This window comes from Hoplias malabaricus, chromosome 17, assembly GCF_029633855.1.
Source record: "Hoplias malabaricus isolate fHopMal1 chromosome 17, fHopMal1.hap1, whole genome shotgun sequence".
Taxonomy (NCBI): Eukaryota; Metazoa; Chordata; class Actinopteri; order Characiformes; family Erythrinidae; genus Hoplias; species Hoplias malabaricus.
Window position 1 is genome coordinate 22,580,828 of NC_089816.1, and position 12,954 is coordinate 22,593,781.

Consider the following 12,954-nt stretch of genomic DNA (forward strand, 5'->3'; position numbering starts at 1 on the left):
TAAGAATCGACTTGAAGGGTATAAGGCCCCTCAGCATTGAGATGGGAATCAGTTGTACTGTGTTCTCTGGAGTAATGAACCATTCAGTACCACTGCCATGAGTTGGAGTGGGGTTTATGATCTAGAACTCCAACTTATCAACCAACATCAGTGTCTGACTTTACCACCGCATATGCAGTGGAATGCAATCAAATCCTCACATAAGTGTTCCAATATCTAGTTTAAAGCCTTCCTACAAGAGGCAGCGAAGAGTGGATGCCTCATTTATGGAACACATTTTCCTCCACAGTTTGGATACCTCCGGATTAGGGCATTGAACATGGTGAATGCCTCAGGTGGTGAGGTGGCTGCCTGCTGCTCCGGGTAGAATACACACCTTAGGTAGTACTGATACCTTAAACTTACAGCTTCAGAATCATGTTGATGCTCCACTTCTGATGTTGTAAAAGGGTAATTGAGCTTCTATTCTTGCTACTCTGGATTCAGCACTGCAGAAACTGGACTATGTGACTTTTGGACTTTTGAACCCACCCACCTTTGACGTCAGGGCAGCACTGTAAAAGTGTTTTACACTCTGGAAATCTGCAACTGTAGGGCAGTGTTCATTTCCTTAACAAAGACTAAGATGAAAAATATTCCTAGAAAAATCATTTTCGTCGGTGAAGAGGAATCGAGTTCCCGAAGAATCCATTTTATTGAGCATCTGGGAGTCATAGGAGCCAACTGTTTTGGTTTGTGATGCCTTCTAAATGCAAAATGTATTTGAAAGAATAAAATGGACATATTTTTCCATACGTTTTATGCTAATATGTTTTTAAATGTAACATTTTTATGAAAATTACTAATGAGTAATAACTCTAAAATAGTAAAAACTTTAAAAATACATGACTGAAATGAAACTAAAATATTTTTCTCAACTAAATCCAAAATGAACAATAATTAAATGACAAAAATGAAACTAAAATTACTACATTTTTAAAACAAAAATAAAATAAAATAATATAAAGAGGCTTCTGTGTAATTATTTGTTAATTATACATTCTGCTTTTCCTTCAGTTGCTGAAAAACTAAATCAAGTATAGCTTTTTACAATTAGAAATCTTGTTGTCCCTCCTCCGTCCTTCTCTGGAAGGGAAGAGCTTTACTGGAGGAAGATGTGTTATGAAGTCAGGGTCAAAGTCACACACTAGTATTGATTACTCTCCTCTGACGGTGATGATTTCTCTTTCTCTCAGATCTGCGGCTGCTGTGAGCATGCTCCGAGTCCTGCCGAGTGTGTGTGAGGGTCTGTGGGCAATAATATGAGCTCTACACCCACCAATACACACTTATTACACCAGCGTGGAGAAGAACAGCAGGTGTAACATGGAACACAGCTGGGATGCGTGTTAGTGGCAGTGGGTGGGAGTGTTTGGACAAAGTGGGGTTTATCCCCAACAGAAAGATGAAAACGTTAACATTTTGTTATTGTGGGGACATATATCTGCACTCCATAAAGGTTTGTCCCCCTAAAAACATTAGGCTTTTATTAAAAATAGAAAAAGAGGCCAATTATTATGGTCATTAAATATGTTCTGGTAATGTTTTCTGTTATAAATTTAACATCTTCACTTACAGCATTTCTTTTGAAACAAGGTGTATCAGTATGTAATTCATTCTGGACCTCAACGCTCACTCCGACTTGGCCCACAGTTGTTGGATGCTGCTCCATCAGCCCAGAGAACCCAGTTGCACTGCTCCAAAGCCAAGTGCTGGAGTCCAGACTTGGCACTAGACATAGTGACTTTAGGTAAAAATAAAAAACGACAAAAATCGATGGACATGGAGAATCATGTTTATGCCTCAGCCTCTAAGACATGTATTAGCATAAGCCCATGTCCCCACACTGTATGAAAACAAGCATGTGTGTTTGTGTGTTAGTGATATTAAATTTAATCCCCTCCTGAGGTTTTAGCTTGACTGTTTTTCCTCACCTCTGGACCCTGAAGCTCTGAGTGGGTTTGGGTTGTAATACAATGTTTCAGTAGGGGTTCATTCTCCTGTGTCTTATCTTCACCCTCCACACGCTAACCATCCGCCCAGTCGGCTACAGATTAGCATCTTCAGCGGCTACGCAGGAAGCACACTGCGGATTTGATTTAATCATCACTGAACATGAAGCACAGGATTAGATCTGGCCTGCTGCGTTCCTGTGTGTGTGTGTATGTGTGTGTGTGTGAGAGAAAGAGAGAAAAAGATAGAGCAAGAAGGAGGCAAATTAACCCGCTTAATTGCGTTGTCTTGTAAGGTGAGAAGGCAACTTTTGCCTCCGAAACACCCACTCACGGCCTCTTTCCTCCAACTCGGAATCGATTGGGTTCTGGGCGATGCTGTGCTCACAAACACACACACACAGACACACAGTCTCCGGCCGTGTTTGACAGGACTGTGGGGTGTGTGTATTTTGTCCGGTTCTCTGGGTTAATGGCTTTGTGCTCTGGGGGGAACTGCTGTTAAATTAACCATGGTCTCACACACTCTACCTCATTAATCCGCCTCCGCGCCGGAGCGACCCACCAGCCCCAACACTTTCCCCCTAAAGTCAACAACTGTCTCCTCCACTCCCGGCTATGTTCAATTACAGACACTTTTTCCCAGAGTCTGTTTTAGAGCACCACTCAAAGCTTATGTGATAACACACACACACACACACAGACACACACACACACATATAGACACACACACACACACACACACACACACACACACACACACACACATACAGACACACACACACATACAGACACACACACACACACGCACACAGACACACACACACTCACAGGATGCTTGTTAAACCACTTAAAACATGCTGAGTGTGATTTCATTAAATAATTTTTTTCAGTAGTTCACGCATTCGAATGCATTCTAAAAGATAAGCCAGAAGAAATGTAATGGTTCTCTTTTCAGCTGAATCAGACTGTAACAGAGCCTTTATATAAATGGTATGCATATGCCATATTTTTAAATAAAGCTAAAGTCATTATATTTCATTCCATGTATTTCTGGACTTGGGTATTGCTGAGTTATTGTTCATTCCACAGCTACAGAGCGATTCTGAACACTAAGCACTTTTGTTATTTGTTCTGGATGAGAGCATCTGCTAAATCATGTACATGTAAATTACTACATTTTTATTTTTACAGTGGTGGGTTAAGAAGAAGATGGAAAGGAGAAGAAGAAAGAAAGAATGAGATGGAATCTAAAAAAAAAACAAGATAAAATAGGAGAAGAATGAAGTGGATAAACAAAAGAAAAGAAGAAAAAAGGTGGAGGAGAAGAAAAAAAATTGAAAAGAAGAAATTGAAGACAGCAGAAAACATGCAGCACATAAAAAGGATAAAGAAGAAAAAAGGAAGAAGAAAAAGAGAAGACAAAGAAGAAGAAGAAGAAGAAAAGGATAAAGAAAAAAAGGGAAGAAGAAAAAGAGAAAAAGAAGAATAAAGAAGAATAAAGAAGAATAAAGAAGAAGGAGAAGAGAGGAAGAAAAGGAAGACGAAAATGAAGAAAAGGAAAAAGAAGAAGGAAAGAAAGAAGATGGAAAAAAAGAAGGTGAAGAAGATGAAAAAAGAAAAGGAAGAAGAAGAAAAGAAGGTTAAGAAGATGAAAAAAGAAAAGGAAGAAGAAGCAAAGGAAGTACAAGTAGAAGAACAATTAAAAGAAGAAAAAGCAGAAGAAGAAATTTTGGGGATTGAATCATTGATCTTTTTGTCCCAAGTCTGTTTCTGCCGCAGCTGCCCCCTGAGACGTTCATAACTCTATTTAAGTTAACAGCAGTTTGTGTATGGACCCTGTGTCCCCTGCGATGAGCACAGAGGGTGTGTTCATGGAGTGTGTAGAAGCTGGAAGATTGGAGGGGAAATGGTGAAAACCTCAAACCTGCTGCAGGTATTTTTTCTAGAACTCAAAAAGGTGTTTATATGCTGCTCTCTCTCTTAAGAAACCTAAGCAATCTCCAAAGAAAAGCACAAAACATTCCAGATGTGTTGAGAGGAGTTTGTTGCTTTTTGAAGTGTGTGTCTTTCTTAACGACTTACTCTCAGCAGCAGAAACCCTTCAGCGCTCCCTGATCGATGCCTGATGAAAAAAGAAAAATTTGTCTATTGTACCTTTAACATCTGCTTTATTTTAAGTGTGGAGTGGATGTGATTCTTTCACAATCAGCGCACTGCCGGCTGGCACCCCCTCATATTTCATTTTTCATATTTCATGCACAGAGAACGTAATTTCCCTGACAAACGATTACCAACAACTCGCCGAACGGTGCAGCCAGGCTTTACAAAACTCAAAAGAGGAAAAGAAAAGGCAATCGACTGCCACAATTTTTCAGGCAAATTGCTTTTACCAAATCTGGAAATATGGAAGATGTTCAAATTTTCATGCTCTCTTCTTCATTGCGTTGTAAAAAGTGAAGCATTGGGCAGAAGCATTGCGGATTTAATATTACACTCATTCATTAATGTTCAAGCCATTTATTCACACAGAACTCACATACATTATATAAAAGACACAGAAATGATATAAAAAATGTCAGCACTGTCCAATGAAAAGCATGTATCTCCAAAATAGTAACTTTATAGGAGATTGGAATTAAAAAAAAAACTTTTTGACTTTCAGTGGAGGGCAATGTTAAACGATTTTAGAGCACTTTTATTGTTACATTCATCATGAAAATATCACACAATGTGAAGTACATCTGCTGTATTTAAATGATGTATTAAACAAAAATGGACAAGAATTGAGATACATGATTTTCATTGGACAGCGACGATATACAAGTTATTCTTCTCAGTGTCCATTCACAAATATGAATTCATTTATTTAAAGGGGGAATATTCTCCCCTTTTCCACACATGAACAAGGTCTGGGTTTTAATGAAACGTCTGAGATGTTCTTTGGTCAAAACACCACAAGGATCAACCCCACAGCAGATTTCTCCCCCTGTCTAAACAGCCATGTTCATACACCTGCTTTCAGCGCCTGTTCCTTTAAATGATAATGAGCCGCTCGCTGTTGACCCCGACCCTGAGCCGAGTGCACAGCAGTGAGGAGCAAGGAGCTCTGGTTTATAGCCATTTTCGCTTCGTTCTCTTTCTTCAATGTTCTCATTTTCTCGGGTTTCACACAGTGCTGTTGTGTCTGTTTGGTTGCATTTAACCTGCATTAACCTTTGCGCTCTCACATAAATGCGAGTCCAGGGCTGTGATTTGAGAGACTCAGATAAGGGGGCGGGGCAATTCTAAAGTGTCTGCACTTGAGGTTAAAACTGATTGGGTGGTCTTGTTTTATTTTAAGATCTATTGTTTTATGATAAGACCAACCCTTACACTGATTAGTACCACCGCTATCCACCATATACAAACACACACACACACACGCACAGAGGCACACCAATATTCAGACATGGCTGCTGTAGTTGTGTTCAACCTTAAGCCTTTAAATACATGCACTACAACACACAGAGGCTGAGTTATTCTGAGTTTATATAAGTATGTAAGAAAAGTTTGGACCAGATCCTGGCCACTTAAAGGGTTAATGCAGGATTCCTTATATAAGCTTCTCTCTGGGAACTGAGGCGCTGGGGAATCACCAAGCACAGCCCAAGCAGCTCTGAGGATGTACATTATCCCTTCCAATATAGAACGTTATGAGGGCAGTTATCAATGCCAGATTTCATACAGTAACGGCTCAATCTTCCCTGGAGTTGTATTCTTGTGAGATGAAAAGTAATCTGCATGTATTTATACTGTATATCTGCACTTCAGATAGGTCTCGAGAACATTCAGCATCCGTCCGCAGTTTTCTCACTGAAAGAAACTGTACTCTGGTTTTACTGAGCTTGTGGGTTTTTTGCATGTTTTATTTTTATCTCATATTGTAGAGCAGTAGGCCATGTCAAACCCCACATTGCCTTGTGGTGTTAACATTTCATTGGGGGGGGGGTTGGGGGTTGATATCTGTGCCACAATTGGCCTTAAGTTCATTACAAATTTTCTAAAAGTCATTGCATAAAGATGAATTCATTTTACAACCCTTATAGCTCTATCTGTTTTATGAGTACACAGTAGCTTCTCTATGGTTTGTAGAGACTGTAATGCAGGACCGTACTTAATCGCTATTTATAAACCAGTCTTGAATCTATGCATTATCATCATAGCAGGTGACACCATCCAGCTTGGGAAAAGTAAACGTAATTTCATAGAGGCATTTACTCTTAATGCATGTCTGTTTCTTTGCTGCAGTAATCATACATCTCTCACTCTGTCTGACAGCAGACAAGTGCAAGTGTGTGTGTGTGTGTGTGTGTGTGTGTGTGTGTGTGATAAAGTGTGTGTTAGTGCGGATCACCCACTATGCTCTGAGATGCTCTAAAAGCTTTCTTATTCCATTAGACCTGTGTAATGCACTCATTTATGGCCTGTTGCTCTCAGCTTGTCGCTCCACACATGGGAAATATGAAGATGCAGCTGGCAGAGTGAAGAAACACTGGTTACAAAGTAAGGGAAAGGAGGAAAAGTATCAGTGATTTGGAGAATAGAAGGTTTTATAACTTTACTGTCCATAACGTGGCCTGATAGCTACCTGAGATAAGTTTGTAAACTTACTCACTCACTCACTCACTCACTCACTCACTCGTGTTTAGCAGGCTAAGGATTATCCACAGGTGGGAGCTAGAAGCAGTCTATCATTTTGTGATTTATAAGAGCAGTGCTTTGTGGTGTCCATCGCTTTTCTTGCTTACCTGAGGCCACAGAAGACTCTCAGTGAGCCTTGCGTTCAAGTGGCTATTGACAGTGCCAATTTCTGTAAAGTATGTGTAGCCAAGTCAATAAAATCGAACTTAGACTGACCTCAGTAACTTGATAGTCCTTGTGTACTTACAAGTCAGCCGTTTTATTGCTTTGAGAATAAACAGTAGTAGTAATGCCTTCTATTGTTCCCTGTGCGCTTGTCGTTGTAGCTGATGTCATTGACATTTCTGCTTAGAAACACTGTTATAATTAATGGCTGAAGTGACTGGGTATTACTTCCAAGATGATTAACTCTCTTTGTATCAGTTCACATGGTGCGTGATGAAGTGGAATGAAAGGAACTGGCAGGTATGTCGAGAATTAGAAATGGATTTTTATGAGAGAAGCCTCTAGTGATTTTTGGCACTTGGAGCAAGGACACGGCAATGAGGCCGTCCAACAAGATATAAAAGATTTAAATTATTTTAATCCAATCCGAGTTCAGATGCATTTTCTTTTCACTTGTCAGAGCTGTATTTTGACAGTAAGCTGAAATGCATAATTGGCTTTAAAGATTTACCATTGACACAGATACTGTCGTATTGTGTTGAGTCACGTTTGAGCCAGAGGTCTTACGAAGATCTGCACTGACAAGTAAACACAGAACTATGCGAGCAGTACAGAGTAACACACTAAGTCTGTGTCACTGTAGAGTCCTCGTGTGCCCCCAGGACTCGGATCAATAAGCAGGTCTCCATCCACAGAGCTTGTGGCTTTATGAATCCTAGATAGAAGAGAAGGTCACGGAAACAGTTCAGCTTTAGTTTAGGAGCTACATCACTAAATTACCGACCGGGAAAACCAATGAGTCGATATGCAATCACTTCCCTCAAATGACTGTGGCAAATTCAACAAATCATTGTTTACAAAGAGCCGCATAAAAGCGCTTCAATATGGAGCACACATTAAAGGTTTAATTCGATCTAAGATTGGCTTTAGATTGAGGCCAAGAGACCGTTCCACAGGGACCCTTTTATTTACTTCTTTTTTTTTTTTTATCTGTTTATCTACATTGATACAAAGATGCACTGCCTTATAAAAGCTCATCAAATCCACACACACTGATTACACTGCAAGTGAGGGTAAATTTCAGACAGTCACTTTACATTGCCACAGAATGAAAGGAAATATTTTAAACCTAATCTCCATCTGCCACAACGGTAGCATACAGTTAGCTGCCACAAACATCATGACAATGTTTTCCTATGATTAATAAACAGATGGAGAGCTATCTGTTAATCAGAACCTGAAGGAGGTTTAAACTGTAAATGAAAAGAAATGAAAATAAAGTCCATTTGAAATTTTTACAGCTTTGTAGCTTATTGATACTGAGATACATTAGCTTGAGTCAGTAGGGTCTGTCCCAAAACCTAGTGAGCTGTCTAGTTAGAGAGCATTTTACATCACAGTCTGCATGCTTCCAACATGTAGACTGTCCCAAATCTTAGATACATCATTATGCTGTCTACTAAGATATCTTAATTTGGCTGAGTTTTAAGGCATCATCGAACACTTCCTGAGCTGAGAAAGCAATCCCAGGATGCAGCGCCAGAACAATTCCCGTCCATTTTGCTCTTCTTAAAATCACGATAAAAACAGGAAGATTAGAATATACAGTTTTGAAACTGATCTGATGCTAGCTGCTGAGGTAAGCAAACACAAGTTGTGTGCGGTGGGAAGGAACAAGCCATGACGCAAACGTTCTCTAACAGAGTGTCTCAATAATCTGCCTCATGAGGACAGACAAACGTTAGAACGCTGTCTACTTGGATAGCTGTTTACAAAGTCAGTGCCTACCTAGGCAGCTCCCTAGGTTTTGGGACAGGCCCATTGTCTCTTATCCTTAATGACTACTTAATGAGATGCTTTTCTAAGAACATTATGCCAGCTATGTGTAGAATGAGGTTTGACTGTATTTGTGGGTGGAGCATAAAACTAATAATCTGCAACACATCTCCAAATGTTAGGACATTGTAGAATTAAAAGGAGCAGCCCACATATTCATCGCATTTCTACATTACGATGTGTAATGACAATCTTAATAATAATAACCCAAAAAAGAAAAACAGAAACTGTGCTGTAAACTCTTATGAGACAACATGTGTTAGGGCTGGGTCAGGGTTGAGGCTGATTTTTCACACTGGGTAGGCGTCAGAAATTAATATGTACATCCACAAGGGGCAGACTATGGTTAGTACACATTGTACAAATAGTGGGGAACACATTTTTGTCTTTTGAACAAATATGTATGAGTTCTCTTTAAGACAGGACTGCATTATTATCATCATTTGTTTCATTGGCTCAACAAACACAACCCGTACCCACCTGGCCCTCCTGGTCTGGAGGGTTGGACTTTTGTTGTAGAAACTGGTTCATTTTTATTAGAAGAGATGCCGTTTCTGATATTTTGGAGAGGAACGCAGTGAAACGTGCTGCTGCTGCTGTGCTGAGGGGATTTGGAGTGAAACCCAGGCTGAAAGAGCAAAAAGCTCCTTCTCTTTTATTTCATTGTGTTTCGTCAGGCAGGGCATCCTTTGGAGGGGTCCTCTCCGTAAACGCCCTCTCCCAGCTCCCAGGCCTTTGATCTCACGGCAGACTGGAGGAGAGAAAGGGCTGAGGAAACGTGTTTTTAGATCCTCTAACCAGCCGAGAGGGGCACCAGCTCGGATACAAGCACCTCTGCTTCCTGCACAAAGTGTTCCCCAATGAAACAGACACACACTCAACACATCTCTCTCTCTCTCTGATCCACACGGCAGGAGAAACTAAACCCACTTAAACTCACCAGAATGAAGCAATCAAATATTTATTCACACACTCTTCTGCTACAAGAGCAGTGTTTACAGATGTCTTTATTTACTGATGTTGAAGAGAGGAAGAGCATGAAATAAACTCTGTGCTAACCACAAGCCACAAATAAATAAAATGAAACAGATTTCTGGCCTTCATCTCTCTGCTGTCTTTAAGAAGCGCTACACTCTTGTCTTTTGTTGCTTTGTTGTAAGGTCACTGAGATTAGAAGTGTCACAGTGCCCCAACAGGCAGTGGCACTTTTCAAACCCTGCCTCAGTCACTGCTTGTGAGGAGTTTGGTGTTTTCCTTGTGTCTGCATGGGTTTCCTCCAGGTGTGCCTGTTTCCTCCCAAAATACAAAAACACATGTTGGTAGGTGGCCTTGCTGTACAAAATTTAAACAAATGTGAGTGACTGGGTGTGTGTGAGAATTTGCCCAAAGGTGTGAGTGTGTGAGTGACCGGGTGACTGTGTAGTGCTCTGTCTTAGGTTGTGTTTCTTGCCTTGTGCCAAAGGTTCCTGAGTAGGCTCTGGACCCATTATGGCACTAAACGTGATGAACCACTTATGGAAAATTAATGAATGAAGCAATCAACTGCTTGTCTTTAATGATAAAGTGAAACTGGACCAAATATAATTCCTTCGTTGTGATCTGCTTCCAAAGACTTACAGCATACAGCAGCACAGAGGGAGCGCCATTTTCACTTGATGATCCACTTTACTAACACCAGCTTGGACACACACCCACTCCAACTCCTCTGGGAGAAGACTAGGACGTGAACACCAGTGTTTTGAGGTAAAACAAGGATAACTTTTATCAAAGCCAAGAACCACAAAGAAATCTTTTTATTTTTCTCATGCGGAACGTAGAACCGGTTAGCTTAGGAATTTGGCCTGGTTTCCACCACCACAGTTATAACCCGGCTCAGTGGTGGCATGATCTGATGAAGTTCACTGATGAGATACATCACTCTCAGTTACGGATCTCTTTTTGCCTTTGCTTTCCCTCTATCTTTTAAAGGGAAATGTAAACAAAGGCACTCAGGTTGGGTTGACATGAATGAACTCTGAAATTTGGTGACTCTGGGCTGCTCTTTTATTTCCTTTCTAAAAGAAAAGAACAATTACAGTCCACAGAGCTCCAGAAGCTGAACTTCCTGGGTCCGTGCCTCACCTCTGGTCACTGTTTGTTGGTGTGTTCTCTCCTTGTCTGGGGTGTGCTCTTGCCTGGTAACCAATGACTCTGGATAGGGGTAGGGTCCGTACCCATTACAGAAGTTTAAAGGAATGATTGACCAATGAAGCAATCAGTGTCTTTTGTATGAAATGAAGGTAAAATTGTAGTGATATTTTTCATTGAGGATTGTTTAATCTCTCAACATTTTAAAACTGATATAAGGCAAGGCAAGTTTATTTATAGAGCACCTTTCATACAGAAGCAATTCAAAGTGCTTTACAGAAAAAAAAACAAACAAACAAAAAAAAAACAGTTAAATTAAAAGCCAGAATAAAATCATAAAATTCCAATAAAACAATTACATAAAAAAGAGTAAAATGATTAAATGATTAAATTTAAAATTATACAATAAAAGAAAAGAAATAAAATGCTTCTGAGATAAAGCTGATCTCAAAATACTCTAAAATGATCTGAGACAACATATTCATAACCATTTTATGAAATAAATAAAACACCATCATTCTCAAACAAAGTGCATTTCACACACAGCTAACGTGGCCAAACTGGTTTACATCTTATTTATAAAAATACACAGACATGAATTTATCTTTAGCCTGTTCCTAAACACATGACATCAACTGAGGCCTACAGGAACATGGCTGACAAATTAATTACTAAAAAGTCTAAGTCTAAGGTCCTCCCCTTTTTCTCCAGAGTTGTGACTAATATTACTTTCATAATCAAACCTGCTCATAGGACGTACAGAACAAAATTTGCATCGTCACAGTGACAGTAAATTTTAACAAAACACTTCCTTGTTGAAGCTGTGTTATATTAAATAAAAAAGAACACTGAGCTCATTCAGATAAGACTCAGCACACTCTGTCTGTGGAGAAGTGTTGTGTGAAATCCAGTACCGCATTAGTGCTGTTAAAAGTGTTCGCTGTGTGCTCAGTCTTGTGAGAATGGCTTTTGTGGGCGGAGCTAAGGCTGATGTAACTTTGCATCATTCTCTCTATTCCTCAATACTGTTCTGCTCACATACACACGCACATACACACACACGCACACACACAGTGAGAACTCTTCTGGGCACTTTTATCAAAGTTTGACCTAGAAATCCAGCTGCACCCTCTCTGTGTTAACAACATTAAGGAGAAGATTCTTAAACAATAGTTGAATCAAAATCATTCCTTGCTTTGAGTCGAGCAGCCCTTTGTAGTTTTGCGAGAAACAAAAGAATTCACCCTCAGGCTGGTGTTCAGCAACTTAGTAATCAGGGCACATGTAACATGGAGATGAGAGAGAGAGAGAGAGAGAGAGAGATTCTGAAAGTGAGAAGAAAGATAGATAATGAAAGGCAAAGGTTAAAGACAGAGCAAATACACAGTGAAAGCTAATGAATTGCAAAAGGGGCAGATTATAATGAGACAGCAAAAGACAAAAGAAATGAAGTAAAGTAAGAGATACAGAGTTTGAAAGACAAAACTTGTGAAAGAGAGGCTGAATATTAACCCATTTTAAAGAGCGAAAGAAACATGTTTGAAAGACGAGAAGCAGGGAGAGAGAGAGAGAGAGAGAGAGAGAGAGAGAGAGAGAGAGAGAGAGAGAGAGAGAGAGAGAGAGGCCACTAGTGATAAAAAGTGTGCGAGGGTGAAAATGAAAAAGAAATAGAGCAAGACCAAGACATCATCAGAGAGCTGTACAAAGAGAGGAAGGAAGGACGGAAGCTGTGTTTTTCAAAGCCGCTGTGCTGAGCAGAGAGGAGTGAATGAAGAGAGGAGCCTTGTGTAAAGTCGCGCGGTGAACAGGTGTCAGAGGGAAACTCTGCTGTTGCATCGTGACTCACAGCCAAACACTAGAACATGCCACAATCAGCCATTTCCCTCCCACACCACACACAAAGTGTGCAGGGGAGGAACCAGACAGTAAAAAGAGGAGAGAGAGAGAAAGAGAGAGAGAGAGAGAGAGAGAGAGAGAGAGAGAGAGAGAGAGAGAGAGAGAGAGAGAGAGAGAGAGAGAGAGAGAGGCTTGTTGACTATTCAGTAGTGAATTAGTTTGGGCTGCCCTCAGCCAATCAGAATGTGTGTTTGGTGCTATGGGAACACCTTGTTCCTGTCAGGTCTTTCCCCTGCTGAGATAAAGACACCCAGTG